At 33.6% G+C, this 16,694-nt stretch overlaps 1 protein-coding gene across 1 annotated transcript in view; it reads right to left on the reverse strand.

Moving 5' to 3' along the window:
• LOC143252264 (uncharacterized) overlaps nucleotides 1-16,694 on the reverse strand; it is a 260,355-nt gene that overhangs the window by 141,772 nt on the left and 101,889 nt on the right. The gene's annotated exons all lie outside the window — the stretch shown is intronic.

A 16,694-nucleotide genomic window follows, 5' to 3' on the forward strand; every position in this document is an offset into this window, starting at 1 on the left:
TTCTTTCTATTCATTTCTGCTCCACACCCGTATTTTATCTTCTATTATATCTTATGAGATCCCCGCCCAGTGGCCCGACGGAGTCTCTTGACTTACAACGCTAAAAACCAGGTTTCGATAACCGTAGTGAGCCGAGGACAGATAATCCATTGTGTAGCTAGCTTGTGCTTAAACTCGAACAAACAAGTACACTTCGTGGTCAGACCTGTATAGTCAAGTGGTTGAGGTGTTCGGCTCGTTATCTGATGGTCGCGGGTTCGAATCACCATCCAAACAAACATGCTCGTCCTTTCAGCCGTGGGGGCATTATAATGTGACGGTCAATCCCACTGTTCGTTGGTCATGACTAGGTGCCTTTCCTCTCGTCTTACACTTCTAAATTAGGGACGACTAGCCCAGATAGCCCTCATATAGCTATGCGCGTAATGCAGAACAAACAAATACTTCATGACAATTAACGTTCCAACAAAAACAACTAATTATCAGCTACTTTTGTTCATATTTCTATTATTTATTGTGATCCATGATTTCGCTTTTTTCAAATTATGATATAAGACCAAAAGTGCACGTACTTCTTCAGTGATCGAATAATCGGTACTGTGTGAGTCTAGAAAAGAAGTTACTAAATCTTCCTGGCATAAAAAACAAACAAACTAAAATACTAAAAAGAACTAAAAGTCATGTTACCACTGGTTGCGAGTATTAACTCATGGTTGATTATTTGTTTGCTTGCTCGTTGTTATTAAGTATAAAGCTTGAAAATGGGTTATCTGTATTGTGCATATCGCCTGTAATGAAAGCCGAGTTAGCGTTACTAGCCTGCGAGCTAACCACCGACACACTAATGGGTCAATGATTAAAATAGACCATCTTGAGTAAAAATTTGTGCAGATTAGGAAACACTACATCTCTTCAAATTGAGCATTTCGAATCGTATTTGTTTTGAACATATTTCGTGTTTTTTATGTCCTAACGTTTTGATCGAGATAATTTGTAAGTCACAAGAAATAGCTTTTTATTTTAATTGTCGTTGCAATAGCGCGACACTTTTCTGTCGATGGACCAGGACTAGCCGAGCGAATGATGGGTTTAGTTGTGAATCAGAGTGCACGAGGTTTGAGCTATTTCCACGTGGTAGTCATAGCACACATAGCCCAATTATTATGTAGCTTTATGTTTAAATTCAAACGCATACGTTTAGAAATTAATTACTTGTTTCTATTAGTTCACGTTTTGTTTATCATGTTTGTTGATATAGAAAGCAAAAAGTAACTTTCTTTGTGCAATATTTAATGTTGATACTATATTACTGGTAAATGTTATGATTATATTATTGTTACTTGGAGTCGTTGTTGATAGAAGTAGTAAAATAATGTTAACACAGGCTTTTTATGTGTATTTTGTGAGTGATCCTTCGAAAATATCTGGAAGCCTTTGAATTTTTCAATGTCTCCTGATTTACAACGCTAAAATCAGGGGTTCGATTCCCCTCAGTGGGCTCAGCAGATAGCCCGATGTGGCTTTGCTATAAGAAAACACACACACACGCGCGCTCTTAAATTATATAAAAATTAAAACACAGTGATTTATATGAAGACAAAAAATACACCAAACACCAATGGGTTGACAGAGTAAGAATACTGGAACTTCTTTGTTAATGTTCTTTTTGTTGCTGCGTGATTTCAGTAAGTTCCGTGGAGAAATATATTTGTGTAAAGTTCTGTAATAGCAAACGCTGTTTTATAGGTTTATAGATTCTTATATGCAGTTTGGTCTTGCAGAACAGCTCTGGATGTTGTGGTTGACAAGCCAGGTTTGAATTTTTGCTACATCACAAAATATTTTTTATACTTGAACCAGTGGGTTTATTATAACAGTGGCAGTGAACTCCTAAGCGTGGATAGGGTTAGTTGGTGTCAGGTGGTTAAGGTTCTCGACAAGTAATCCGAGGGTTGCGCGTTCGAATCCTCGTCATACGAAATATGCTGTCCCTTCACGCCGTGGGATTGTTATAATATGTCAGTCAATCCCATTGTTCGTTGGTAAAAGAGTAACCAAAGAGTTGGCGGTGAGTGGTGATGACTAGCTGCCTACCTCTAAATTAGAAACGGCTAGCGTAGATAGCACTCGTGAAGCTTTGCGCACAATTCAAACCCAACCTTTTTAAACAAGGGTTTTCGTATAAGTGACAAAAAGCCAAAGCAGAGGATTTCTTTTATAAGATGTTTAGAACAGCCAATGAAGACCAATGAAATCATCTTCAAGCTGAGGGCTATGGTTTGGAAAAAGATCTCTCTTGCTGAAAAAGATGACATGAAGTGTCCCACGTTGTGATTGGTTAAAAATCAAATAAACAAGAATTTTAAGTGGATGAAGTGTGATATGCTTCCAGCCACACCTCAGAATTATGCCAAATATATTGAAATTTTATCAATGCCATTCCACCATGTACATTCAAGTCTTCCGATGCAGCTACAATGGAACTTTGTTCTGTTTATGTTCTCAAACGTGGTTTTTGAATCTCAACATCAGCGTAAAGTGGAAGAATATGTGTAAAGTGTATTAAGATGTTTAAGCTAATTCCCAAAAGCTAACTGGAATAGAAATTATGGTGTCGAGTAATATTGAAAAATAGATGGAATAATAGATGTGCAAAAGGCATCTCTAGACTTCTAGCACTCGTTTTCATATCAACTCGACTATTCGATGAAAGAAACACGTAGTGCTCAAACAGTGATAAAAGACTAATTTGTTACGTTTATTTATACAGAGGATGATTTTATTTATAAAAATACATGTTTAGTGTTAAGAAAGGAGAGAAGGAATTTCAAATAAATGTGTTTTTTGAAGGGACTAATTTTCTTTTAAAATATCTTACATATAGTTGTAATGTGTAATTTCAAGATTTTCGAATTTTATCCTTTTGTTGAAAATGAAGAGTAAATGGCAAATTTTAAAAGTTTACGAAAGGTGTTTATACTAACTTTTTTAACAAATCCTTGGATAAGAGAAATAAGTGTCATCCAGAAGTTACATATAAGATGTATAAATAATATAATTACATATTGAGTATTTTCTGTTGTCATTGGCTGTAAGAAAGACAGCAAATAGGAAACTCAAATTAGTTACTTTTTCAGTCGTTTTGAAACTGAAGGTCTACTTGTAATCTTACAGGTTTACCTAATTCCGCATCTTACACTGGAACAAAACATGCTATTCAGGTACAGATCCGAATATGTTTTTTATTTCTCGTGTTAATAATTTAATACACATTGTCCATTAACTTTTAAGCACTACGGAAGAAAACGAAATTCCTTACCTTTAATTGATTGTTATCTCCATTTACTAAGAACATCATAGTAACATAATGAGTGATATCAACATATTTTGTTTGGAGAATATTACAGAAATTGTTTGTTCGTCTTTTTGATTTCGCGTAAAGCTGTAAGAGGGCAATCTGCGCTAGCCGTCTCTAATTTTGCAATGTAAGACTAGAGGGATGGCAATTAGCTATCACCGCAACCGTCAACTCTTGGGCTACTCTTATACCAATGAATAGTGAAATTGAACGTCACTTTATAGCGTCCACACGGCTGAAAGGGCAAGCATGTTTGGTGTAACGGGGATTCGGATCCGCGATTCTCAGATTATGAGTCGAGTGCCTTAACCACCTGGTCATGCCGGAGCTTTATTACAGAAATACTGAATAATAGGCACCTGATAGAAAGCAGTCCGTCATGTGGAATTGGCTGGAAATTCGATGTAAATAGTCATTGGTAAGCATTTGAAATTCAAAGCACAAACAATGGTCGAAAGGTGTTTACAGTAATGTAAGAAGTACATGCAATTAGAAATAATTATTTGTCCTGAAACTAGATTAATTGTATTGATACATATGTATGTAAATAAAAAAGTAATCTAATTGGTGTTTACAAAAGGTAAGTGTAGGAAGTCCCTCGTTGGTACAGCGGTACGTCTACGAATTTACAACGTTAATTTAAGGGGTTTGATTCTTTTCGGATGACTCAGCATATTACCCGATGTGGCTTTGCTTTGAGGAAACATGCACACACACCGATAAGAATGTAAAGATTTATTAAAAATTGCAAAAGAGTACAGATGTTTTATCACATTTATATTAATTAGTACATTAACGGTTCTTCATTTCTTCGTTTTGTTAATATATTCAGGGATATTTCGAGTGTTTAAGAACAGAATTTGAAGCTCAAGGAGTGTTTGTCATAATAGTTTGTCCTGGGCCAGTATTCTCAAAGGTGACAGAACGATCTTTCACAGGGATTCCTGGAGAGGTAAGGTGGTTGAATACAGTTGCAACAGTATCTGCTACAAGTGTATTACAAGTAGGAAAATTCTTAATTGTCTTAGCTTTTTGACTTACTGTTACACGCACAGAAAAATGGGTTTCATAAACAGTAGCTTCCTCACCAGGCTAAATTACCTCTAGTATTTCTTAAAGAATATAATAGTACTTTGTAATTTGGTTTCTTATTATGATGTGTGGGATTTAGTTTGAACTGTACTATAAATAGAGTTGTGAATTTTATACGAAAGACAATGTATGTTTCCACAATAACATTTTTTATAATTCGATTGCTCTATTTTTCAACTAGAGGATCGGAAATGTCATAGGTGGCGTCTTAATGCCTGCAATAAAGACACAACTGCAGCCATATTATCATGATTCTTATCTTGTCAACCAATTCAGTTTCTTTCTGTGATTATTATCATTTTATCATGTAACTAAGAGATATCAATTTATATTTTGCAGGGTAATCATTCCAAGGTTCCTTACCCCTCAGAAAGTTGCCACCCTGCGAGAAGGAAGAAACTGATTATCATGTTTAGAACATGTATACATACTACTGTGTGTGTTTTATTAGATCCTTCTGTTTTTATATATAACAATATAAGTCATTCTACTCCAGTTATTCAAATTAACGCAATGGTATTAGAATATATATATATATATACATATACATATATATATATATTTAATATGTTCATAATTACCCAATTTATCAATTAATTTTATACAATCAGTTTGCAACTCTGAATTATAAAGATACAATTGATAAATATGCTATTTTTGTAATTTTTTTTTATTTTGTAAGACGTCGTTTCGAACACAGATATTATTTTCCAATAAAACATTTAAAACACTCAATTTAAATCTATAAAGTAACATTTCCACTTTGTGTTTATTTCAATCATACCACAAAAATGTGGTGAACAGCGTTTGGTTTCACTGTGACTCGACAACACTACTGTTAATTCACCTCGTTTATTTATGTTATTTCAACAATTATGGGTTGTTATTGATTTCGTTATTTTTGATGGCCCATAAGGAAATTTGAAATTTTCCTGTTAAATCTGCCTCATTAAAGATAATTAATTTCTCTTTCCATAATGTTGATTTTCCCCACAAGATTTTCTTCCGTCTTTTTACTTCCAGAATTTACACTTGAAGTCAATAACAGTTTATTTTAGCTATATGGTAAAACCCATTAATAGGAGGAACAATCCTTCATTTCTTATGACAATAACGATTTTATGTCTTAACATTTCAATTGTTATAAATAACCAGAATTTTAATCCACGTGCTGCCACGAGGGTCACGAGCTCGAATTCCTGTCACACCAAACATGCTTGTCCTTTCAGTCGTGGAGGCGTTATAATGTGACGATCAATCCCACTATTCGTTGGTAAAAGAGTAGCTGAAGAGTTGGCAGTGGGTTGTGATGACTATGTGCCGTTCCTCTAGTCTTACACTGCTAAATTAGAGTACCTTTGCGCGAAATTCAAAATAAACCGAACTAAATAATACAGTTCTTAAGAGAGGTGAACTAAAAAAACTGCCTATAGAAAATGCTTTGAAACTTAGTTCACATAAAATATCTCAGCTCGAAATTTTCAAGGTGTTGGTAAGAATAATGGTGTCGGAATATATTTACTGACAAAGAGTTCTGCAGTTCTACGTAGTAAAATTACAGAGATTAATAAGTTATTAGGTTTTATTTTCATATAATTTTGTATATATTCATAACTACGCACTAAGATCAATATGAAGCGTTGCTGTCAAAAACGTTATGTATTAATAATCTCCTGAAACGTAAACAAATACTTGTAATGATTATCTGGTGTATAACACGACTATTAAGTATTATTTTTTATTTTGGGGGGTATCCGACTTATTACACTATGCACTTTAAGTATTACTATCCCAAATAACTGGAAATTTGAATGTTTAAAGTTAATATGAATTTATATTATTTGTTGTTATTTTTTGTTTTATGAAAGCTACACGAGAGCTATTTCCGCTATTCGTCCCTAATTTAGCAGTGCAAAACAAGAGGGAAGGCAGCTAGTCATTATAACCCACCGCCAACTCTTGAGTTATCTTTTACCAACGAATATAGGGATTAATGGTCACAGTATAACGCCCCAAGGCCGAAAGGGCGAGCATGTTTGGTTAGACGTGGATTCGAACTCGCGACCTTCAGATTGTGAGTTGAGTGCCTTAACCACCTGGCCATGCTGGGCCTTATATTATTTGCAAACAAGATTGATACACACAATTTCTTTTTTTAAACACAAGTTTATTTTAATATTCAAACATAAAAACAATACATTTGATAATAACGATTATTTTTATTATTAGTTATTACAAATGATGGTTTATGTAAAACAGTTTCACAAAATTACAGACTACACAGTCTTTATCCGGTCTAGAACAAATACTTTATCAACAATACAACTCCGCACGAAAAAATTAAATCCGAGTTTATATATTTTACACCTTGCTTAGCTGAAAACGTCTTTTATAACTAGCCTCACACAGGTTAGATGTTCACTCCTTCCAGCAAATATAGTTAATGTCTTCGAAGAAGTAACAACGTCCGAAGTAATTCACTGAAGTAGGAAAGTTTATGATGTTCGAAATCTTTAACGTTCCTGGTCAAATTCTGTAGATTTTCAATTGTTATATGTTAATCACTATTAGATCTTCCTAGGTATATCGCTTACTGAGTGTAGCTGTCCAATAATATTTTCTCTTTCCTTTGGCTCGCCACTTTTTCAAAGAATCACGCGAGTTTATAAAACTTTCGATAATATTCTCGCTCACTTTCGTCAGACAAGTATTGTTGGTTTTTACACTTTAAAGAAGTTCCTACAAGTTTTGAGAGCAGACGGATTTGTGCAATACACAGTTAAGAATATACGTCACATACCAAAAGAAAGCTGTATTGAAATACGTGTAAAATAAAGTACAACGGTAAATCCGTTACACGAGTCACAGCTTTCTTATTAAGTATGCATGACAAGTGCGATATGCATATTATTGCCTTTGCTATTATGTGTGGATAATGCAAAATTCATTCTTATATTTACTTCCTTTTAAAAAGTTTTTCTTTAACTGTTTGAAATGTTCTTGTGCGCCATTAATGCCAAATGTGGGACGCGCATATCTCAGATTCAGTTTTATTACTCATCAACAGCTAAACCAACTTGTTGTGACATTATTGCATCGCCTATTTTATAAGTATACGAGGTATTACTTACGAAAGAAGACAATTCGTTTGAAACTTTGTAATCTCAGTGAAAGGAATTGACATAATTGTTTTGATTTTTGAATTACTGTGTGATTAAAAAGAATCAGCAGAGAGAACAAAAATTTAGCTGTGATATTTACAGAAATTACCAGAACTTGTGACTCCGTCAGTACATAGATTATGTATAGTATTTTAAAGATCTGATAACATATTGAAGAGATATTTAAAACACCGTTTCAATGAACAATCTAGATAATCAGTACATAGAAAATGATATCGCCCTCTGTTTGCATATATTGTATATTTGGCTTCTTCTTACTAGCACTACTTTAGTTATGATATAAGGCCCGGCATGACCAGGTGTTTAAAACACTCGACTCATAATCTGAAGTTTGCGGCTTCGAATCCCCGTCACACCAAACATGCTCGCCCTTTCAGCCGTGGGGACACTATAAAGTCACGGTCAACCTCACTGTTCGTTGAGAAAAGAGTAGCCCAAGAGTTGGCGGTGGGTTGTGGTGACTAGGTGCCTTTCCTCTAGTCTTACACTCCTAAATTAGGGACGGCTAACGCAGGTAGCCCTTATATAGCTTTGCGCGAAATTCAAAAGCAAGAAACAAATTCTTGACATAACATTTCAGCTGTACTTGCGTTATTACACTATTTGTTTCTTGTTTTCTGACCATCGGCTATCTCTCTACCTTGATGTTATTCACGTCCACCATGGTTGCTTTCTCCAATACTTTGAAGACGGTTATTTAGATGAAAATTGCGCAAAATAAATATGTTCAATCATATTAAGGTTTTACATCAATAAAATATTATAATATCTTGTAACAGCGTTATTAATATCTTGTTACAGCGTTATTAATATCTTGTTAGAGCGTCATTTCCAGATATAACTCGTTGTTATTATATCTCCTCATTTTCTTTCGCTGTACTGCATTTGATGGTCATTAGTGTAATATTCAATGATGGTTAGGCGATAAACAATGTTTAATGTTCGGTAATGAAACACTAATACAATCCGAGGTAACACAGTGGCCAATTATTCTCGATTGTGTACACTGCGCGTAAGGAAAAAGACATTTCATGGTGACAGTTCGTCTTGTAACGGATTTAATGTTATACATTTATTTTAAAATGTGTATTGCGCAAATTCCACCCGTTCTATAAATTTGTAGAATGAACAACGTGTCTTACGAAAACACTTGCGTATTGTTGGGACTGTGGCAGTTGAAATTCGTTTAAGCAGGTTTAGTGTAAACTAATTTATGAGACCTTCCCCAAACTCCATTTTTAATAGATATATTTTTGTGTGTCAGCAATAGCAAGGGTAGGGCGCGTGTATATCTCATTCGAATTTATTACTTCTCAGTATATCTACAAACCAACTTTCAAATTAAAACTGTTTCAGGTGGGATTAGAGTAAATTAATCTATTAGACCTTGGGAATGTTCTAATACATCAACAGAAAAGATTTGTTATCCTTAGTCCAAAACTGTAATTAGATCCCAAATCGATCAAGAAATGATAGAACTATGAGATAAAAGTTTGCATTTGATAAATTCAGATAGTATATACCTTCAGATTCTCTCCTTCACCTGCAAGCGTCTTCTGTTTTACACATCGGCAGCACAGTTTCTATTGATAGCTGTAATTTGCTAGTGGTTCCTCTCACCCGGCTCTTGGTTTGTTTCCCTAAGCTAAAAACTCCCCTCCTAATTTATTGGTCACCATTTTCAGCCAATGTCTACTGTATTTCTTTCTAGCAATACAGCGTCTGCCACCCATTAATTACACTTCACTAATAAAATTTCATTCACTAATGTACTTCTCCACTGCACCACTGACCATCACACCCTTTAATGAGTGTCCTCTGGCTCACCTAGCTGGCTAAACAACCCTTTTCATTGGATGCTATCTATAATTGCATCTCTTATCTGTTTCTCTGCTTGGTACGATATCTCCCATCATGGATAGGATACTCATTGCTCAATTAATCATCACCTTCTTTACACCCTCTGATTCTCCTCACTTCTCAGTTCTTGTCAGCAAGTATCTAGGAGTTACTCAGAGACTGCTTTACCTGGTATTGAACATAATAGACCATTAACTATACTAACAGTTCTCAGGCATGTGAGATCCACTCAGAACAAGGCACAACCTCTGAGGGGGAAACTTTATCAGTCATTTTCGGTATTCCAGGTGGGCTCGTAACTGCAAGAAGATGACCAAGAGAGATCTCTGAATATGAGCAAAGTACAAACTACAGAAAAAAAATGCCATGACTGAATTTCCTCAGTTTCCATCTTATCCACTAACTTATACACCCTCCAACTTGTCGAAAATAATATTTTCATAATTTGAGAGTCGGGATATACTTGTAATGATTATCTGGTGTATAAGACAAGTATAATGTATTATTATTTATTTTGGGTGGGATTCCGATTTATAATGTTACGTACTTTACGGATTAAAACCACAAATCACTGGAAATTGGAATTACAATATTCATAGCTACACGAGAGATATCTGCGCTAGTCGTCTCTAATTTAGCAGTGTAAGATTAGAGGGAAAGCAGCTAGTCATCCCAACCCACCGCTAACCCTTAGGCTACTCTTTTACCAACGAACAGTTGGATTGATCGTTACTTTATAACGCCTCCATGGCTGAAAGGGCGAGCATATTTGGTTGACGGGGATTCGAACCCACGACCCTCAGATTGCGAGTTAAGTGTCGTATCCACCTGTCCATTCCGGGCCTTATATTATTTGCAAACAAGATTGATACACACAATTTCCTTTTTTTTTAACACAAATATACGGTTAAAACAAAAGGAAATGTCCCCAGCCATTTCATTTCATCGTTGTATACAATGTTACATATAGGTTAGAAAACACATGGCTATGTTGTATATTCTGGTATGTTTTGGAAAGTTACAACTTATACACCCTCCAACTTGTCGAAAATGATATTATTATAATCTGAGAGTCGGGATATAATTTTGACAGAATGGGAAGGTGTGGCTCCAAACCTATTCAAACATCACAGATATCAGAACAGATAGATCCATTTCATGATCTTAATATTTCTCCTTTTCACAGGGCGATATCTTATGGTGAACAGATTTCTAGCAGAGTAAATGGGTAGGGATTGCGAAACAGCAAACTGAACTGCAGATATGAGTTTTTGTTTCTCTGACCCCCATCTGGGTTGTCAACAACAAAAATCCTGCATACAAAATACATGAACAAACAATTAAAAAATAAATGTCATTAAGACAAACAGAATACAACAAAACAAAGGCATGTTGGATATGCAGAACTGGTAAGAGATAAAAAATGTGAAAAAACTTTTACTGGTTTTATCCCTCATCAGTTCAGTCGGAAATACCCTTGTAAGGTTAACGAAAAAGAAATTCTAAAGTAAATAAACAAAACCTACTAGTTAGAAATTAAAATAAAACAAACTATAAGTTTTATAAACAACCTTACAGAAACTTGAAAATGATCTAATAAGTTTGAAAATCTGAATCTAAATTGGGAAAGCTATACACAACCGATAGTGTGGATTGATCTTTTATATTTTAATAACAACTCGTAATTTTCCCAATAGGTATGACTATACCAAGTTACATACACATAAATTGTTGTTTTGTTACGCAAAGTTATTCAAGTAACGTCATGTTTTAATTTACAACTATTTTGACGCATACAATGTTGAGCTGTTTAGTTTTATAATTTTATTAACACGTTTCTGAATAACAAGAAGTTAACATTCATTTCAACACATCTCAGTTAAAATGCTAAGAGTTTTTTGGTTTTTTTTCAATTCATACTTTTGTGTGGTATTTATGAATTTACAACAGTTAGGTTGTTTTGAATTTCGCGCAAAGCTACACCAGGACAATCTTCGTTAGAATAAAGACAGCTAGTCATCATCACCCATCGCTAACTCTTGGGCTACTCTTTTACCAACAAATAGTGGTTTTGACTGTCACATTTAACTACCATTGTTAACCAATATGGGTTATGTGTGCATCTTGACATATTATTACAATATTATAGGAAAAGGGGATACTATGTCTGGTGATTTCAAATACCTAAGCTCAGTCACAAATCTCACACATGAATTGGGAAAACGACCACATTGTGTATGACTTCATCGCAGTGGAAAAACCAGAGTCACTTTTTCAACTCTAACTCGTCAGTTTTTCTCAAGTATTTTTAAGCAAGAGATTTGCCAATTGTATGAGAAATATAGGCTAGATTTTAGTTGTTTGATGACTCACTTAGCAATGTTCTATGAATAGAATTGAAAGTAGCTTGTGTGTATTCACGTGTTAGTTATTTTAAACACCTAAGCTCAATCAGAAGTCTTACACATGAATAAATACAGAATATATTCTTTTCGGAAGAATACTAGTTTCTTTCTAGTATGAGCATTATTGGTTTCTTAACATATCAATTGGTTAAACGTTGGTTTCGTATTTGTTTGAATTTCTTGTGTTTGTGTGGATACTGACTTCTTTCCAACACGAATGCTGATTCCATTAGTTGTTTTTTATGCTTTACTTTAAAGATAATTTCAGTAAAGTCTTTATATTTGTATGATTTTAGAAACCAAAAAGTGTCAATCTATCTCATGTGATTTGAGACACTTTACAACGTATTTAATCATAAGTTCTTCATCTTTATTTAATCAACAACATATTACAGTGAATTACAATAACTTCACCAGTCATTTTGCCTTATATGTCTGTAATGGATTGATTTTTCAAAGATGAATTGCTTGTTTCTTAATTAATTACCATCTTTTTCATAGTCCAGAAGAAAAAAGTATTAATATAAAAACACTCACAAATGGCCACACATCGCCATGTGGCACTCGACTCGTAATCCCAGCGTCGTGGGTTCAAATCCCCGTCACATTAAACGTGCTTGCCCCTTCAGCCGTAGGGACGTTATAATGTGAGGGTCAATCTCATTATTCGTTGGTAGAGGAGTAGCCCAGAAGAGTGGTGGAAATATTTTTCGTATTGAAATATTGTTAGCAATCAAGTACAAAAGTTTCCTTTCAATTTCCGGCAAAGCTAAACGAGTGCTATATGCTATAACCATCCCTAATTTAGCAGTGCACAACTAGAACAAAGAAAGCTAGTCATCAACACCCATCGTCATCTATTTGGATACTCTTTTACCAACAAATATGGGATTGATCGTACGTTATAACATCCTCACCGCTGAAAGTACGTGCATGTTAGGTGTGACAGGGATTTGAATCCGAGATCCGCAGATTGTGAATCGGGCCTAGTATTAAAGAAGAAAAGAGGAACATAAAAGAAAATACATTACTCTGTGAAATTTTTGATTTATGGTGTTTTTCTGTGCAAGTGTTTTCAGAAAAGTAAACGGTTAGTGTCTCTTAAATAGGAGGTCCGACGGAAACAAAGCTGCAGATAAATTAGTTTTTGTCCCTCTGTAATTCACCAAATAGAAGGGGTGCTTTCAGAAAATACAACAAAGAATCGTTTTTATTAACACACAAACTTAGTTCAAAACAGAGCTCAAGAAAAAAAATTGTTTGTAATGAATGTGTGCAACTGGTAAGAGAGAGAAAATACATAAAGAAAAAATTATATGTTCTCTCTTACTTGTTCAGTATTAATTTATCTGTAAGCTGAAAGTATAGTTAAAAATGAAAATATAACCTTTGCAGTAAAATTATAATATAAAGCAAATATTTAAAACCAAATAACCTGACAAAATGTTTACATTGTTCTCGAAATCTTAAATTAAACAGTTCTAAAATCTAAATCTAATTTGGATAACTCTTAACAACATCTGCTTTAATCGGTTTGTCATCATTTTGTAAAGGTACTCGTAACTGACTGACACCGTCTGAACTATGAGGGATAACTTAATGTCGAGCATTGTATAAAGTTGGAAACATGAAAAAAAGTTGCATTTCACTAATTAAAGTATACATCTCATCAAATATTGAAAAATAGAATATTGCAAAAACACATTCACACGAACCATTTTATAGATTTTCAAATTTTCTAGCATACAAAAGCTGTAGTTAAAATATGGTGAGCATTAAATTTCTGTAAAAAGTATATGCCAATATAAAGATTGAATAATTTATTTTCAATATTAAGTACAATGTGAATGCGTAGATAGCGGTAATATATAATAATTTACTTGCTTAACTTTCGTTTTCATAAACCTATTTTCCATATTCATTACTCCTTCCTTCAATAAATTCTTCAGTCAGATATAGTGTTCCATGATACATTCAGATACAAGCTTTATCTGTTTTAACGAACACAATAAGTCAAAAAGTGTATTTAAACTTGACGTCCTACCTGCATGTTTTCAAGAACGAAAGTCTATCAAGATGATCAGTGATCTCGAATGTTAAACACGCGCTTCGTGCCACGAATAGACTGAAAGACACAGATCAAACCTGTAGACTATATGTAGTTAGTAACAAACAAGTTCTATACAAAGAGGTAACAGCAGTAACTGCTATTTACATAGATCATTTAAATTTATTGCCTGACAAATCTAAACATGAAAATAAATGTCACTTTCATAACAGATCATCTGACATATAGAAACACTGATATTATACTTATTGAAACATTGAATTGTATCCGTTAGTTATATTTTCCGAGTCTCTATCGAAATTATAACATAACATAATGAAATTAAACTTTGAAAGATAATTCGTTATGGTTTATAAACTATATAAAATCTTACATACTTAGTTGAAATGAACATAATTTGTATGATATCTAATCCAATAAAATAATGAATTATGATGCTTTGTACCAGAAGTTTTGCTGGGTTAATATGATATCATAGTAGGCTATGATGAAACACTGAATTTTATATCTTACGTTTCCATAAATCTTAAAAATAATCATTTGGTTTATAATTAAATATCTTTTCACGATTACGCTCATTTGTAGAATTGATACGTTTAAGTAGAAGATACAGAAATATATAATTTATTTGGTTCAGGCGAATACAAAGTCAGACTTTTCTTTTCTTGCCATCAGGTTTTATGGATCAGTAATATGATAAAATAGCCCATCTGTTTTCTATGAGTGACCACATAACGAGATTCTAGCAATCAGCAGCTTTCATGTTGGACAGTCTTAAAGTTTTGTTTACGGAACGTCAAGTGGGTGGTAAATACTGGCATTTTATATAATTGTAAAGTTAAAGAGTAATTTGTTCATTTTTTATATTTAGTTGCAGTAAAATTAGCGTGCATTTCAGGACAATTAAAATATGTAAATTGAATTATTGGTTACAATAACTCGTTCTTTAAGTAATGGGTAATATGTATGCCATAATAATTGACATTGTAACATTCCATTGGTAAGAAGCAGCCCAGGAGTTAGCACTGGGCAATACTGGGAAACTATTCCCACCCCTTGGTCTGGAATGTTCAAATTACAGATAGGTGGCAAGAGAAAGCAAATACAACTAATTATACTGTTTGGTTTGTTATATACTGTTATGTAGAATCAATAATAAATTATATGACCCGACTAGTGGATATGTTAAGTATCTGGTTAATTATTTTCTCTTTGAAGTATTATGATGAAATTATGTGAGAAATATGAGTGTAAACAGTGTTTAATATCTGTTAATATTTTTGTTGTGTACTTATTACTAAGAAAAGTTCGAAAACGTTTTGTATATCTTTAAAAACAGTTAGAAATATTTTTGTTGACAATTATGTTTCTCTAACTTGACTGATGAACATGCACTGTCATAGTGTGTTTGTTTGAATTTAAGCAAAAAGCTGCTTGATTGATGGGCGTCTTGGGTAATACGCCGTCTGTTGATTAATATGTATATTGGAAAATATTTAACACTAAAAATTTAAATATTATTTCTGGGTATATTTTGCGGTATGACTAACCTTTAATATTTTTTTCACTATATCTCAGTGAAAAACTAATGTAATATTCAGTCTTTGATTTTATTTCAGAATGGAACTATTATTTTCAAAGCACAGAAAATACAAAAACAAAATAAAAATAAAATATTTTTATAGAACACGTTGTTTGCTATTAAGCACAAAGTACAAAAAGGGTTAGTTATGCTTTTCTTAGCATGGGTATCGAAACCCATTTTCTAGTGGTATAAGTCCGCGGATGTGCCACTGTGTCAGTGTAAAGCTATTAAACATGATCATCATTGATATGTTATAATATGATAACCAATACCACATTCCATTGGAAAATAGCAGCCCAAAAGCTAGCGGTACTTAGTGCAGACAAGCTGTCTTCCTTCTGGTGTTGGATGTTTAAGTTACTGATAGATGGCGTGAATAGCACCTGAATAGTTTTACATAAAATTTAACCAATAAACTAAATTTCAGGTCATTTCAACAAGAATTACAAAATAACACAGAAGTCTTTCTGTAAATTTTTCTGATGGCTGTGAAGGTCAGAATGAACGGAAATATTCATAACAGGTTTCTTATCAAAAATACTTTTTTATAAAAGTAGTTTTGTTCTAAATTATTGACAATACTGCGTTAATTAATTTGAAATAATTGTACAACAAAGAGAAACATTTTATTAACATGATAATTTATCATATCATACAATATGCATTCCACAGTGATTTCAAATCAATAGTGTTTATAATCTATCTTCCAGAATCGGCATTTTAACCCAATTTAACTCCTCTAGAGATTTTCGAATTGCATGAGAGATAAAAACAATATTACCCATTTCGACTTGGAATAGGAATGGTGGTGTTTTTCAACACTTTGTGGTATGAGACTACTCTTATGTAAAATTGTATTAGAGTCGCGAAGTGTGATAGTAAACGGTTGGAGACGCATTGAATGAGAAAAGAAACAAAATTCAGTAAAAATGTTCCACGTTTCGACAAAATCATATATTAGATGATGACATAATCCTGCAAAAACGTTGCACATTAGTAATACAGTTTCGTTTATTACGTATTCAAACCGTCATCAAACGTGACATATGTTCTCCAGATTTGCTACCCAACTTTACATTTACTCTGCTTTGACATAGTTTAGCTTTGATTCGTCTCAGAGAGACTTCTAAAGACCTTTTTATCC

The sequence above is a fragment of the Tachypleus tridentatus genome, chromosome 6, assembly GCF_004210375.1.
Source record: "Tachypleus tridentatus isolate NWPU-2018 chromosome 6, ASM421037v1, whole genome shotgun sequence".
Taxonomy (NCBI): Eukaryota; Metazoa; Arthropoda; class Merostomata; order Xiphosura; family Limulidae; genus Tachypleus; species Tachypleus tridentatus.